Source organism: Lygodium microphyllum, unplaced genomic scaffold (assembly GCF_053477565.2).
Source record: "Lygodium microphyllum isolate KBCC unplaced genomic scaffold, Lygodium_microphyllum_v1.1.10 scaffold_521, whole genome shotgun sequence".
Classification (NCBI taxonomy): Eukaryota; Viridiplantae; Streptophyta; class Polypodiopsida; order Schizaeales; family Lygodiaceae; genus Lygodium; species Lygodium microphyllum.
The window spans coordinates 11,418-12,500 of NW_028229967.1; positions in this window are offsets into that span (position 1 = coordinate 11,418).

Genomic DNA, 1,083 nt, shown 5'->3' on the forward strand with positions numbered 1-1,083 from the left:
CACCCACCCTCCGTGACATGGTCCCTTGCTGAGCCCGTGCAAGCTTGTAAATGCTTTCTATCTATGAATATGACTTGAAGCCCCCAAGATGGGCCCTTTGGTAAACCTCGCGTCGTGTTCCATTCCGTGTCGCGTTCCGTGACGTGTTCCGTGACGTGTTGAGGTGCCCCGTGACGCGTTCCGGGGTCAAAATGCAAAAGTTCCAGAAAGGGTCTAGTGCCGACCCGGGGCCTAGAAGGGGTCCCGAAAGGGTCCCGGAAGGGTCTCTGAGGGTTGGTCCATCACAACACCTATGAGGGTAGTGCTCCTCTCCCTCACCCACATGATGGCGTCGTGGTATGCACGTTGATAGCGTCCACCCTCTATCTGTGATTTCTCGTCCCTCTAGCCTTTTTGGCTTCTTGTAATTATTCTTGTGCCTCCGTTGCACTTCATAATATACAAATCGAGTTACCTCATTTCCGTGTCGTGTTACCTTGCCCGTTACGTGTTACCTGCGGTTTTCCGTGACGCGTTCCGTGTCGCGTTCCGTGTTACCTCCAAAAACGCTTCCGCATTGCTGTGGGGCTACCGAATAGAGGGTGATCCCTCATGAGGCAGGCTCCATAGGGTGGGTGTTGCCTACCCAAAGACGGCACCGAGCGGTCGTCGTCACACTTGGTATCAGAGCAAACTCCTCGGCTGGTGCGTAATGAACCCCCGGGTGAGTGAGCCTGGGCAAAGTAGGATGGGTAAAAAGAAGAAAGGTGCTGGAAAACTGAAAAATGAGCACAAAAGTGTGGATAGGCCTGAAAAAGAGGCCGAAAAACTGCAAAATGAGCAGTTTTATGCTGAAAAACACAAAATTTTGACTCACTGGTCCAAAAATGAGCCCAAAAAACGGCAAAATCAGAATTTTTATGTGAAAAAAGTGGAAAAAACTGGTTTTCAGGCCGAAAAACGGCGATTTGAGCAAAAAGAAGCCGAAAAAACTGGTTTTCAGGCCGAAAAACGGCGATTTGAGCAGAAAGAAGCCGAAAAAACTGGTTTTGAGGCCGAAAAACACCGAAGTGAAAATTTTTATGAATCAGTCGTCGCCAGTGA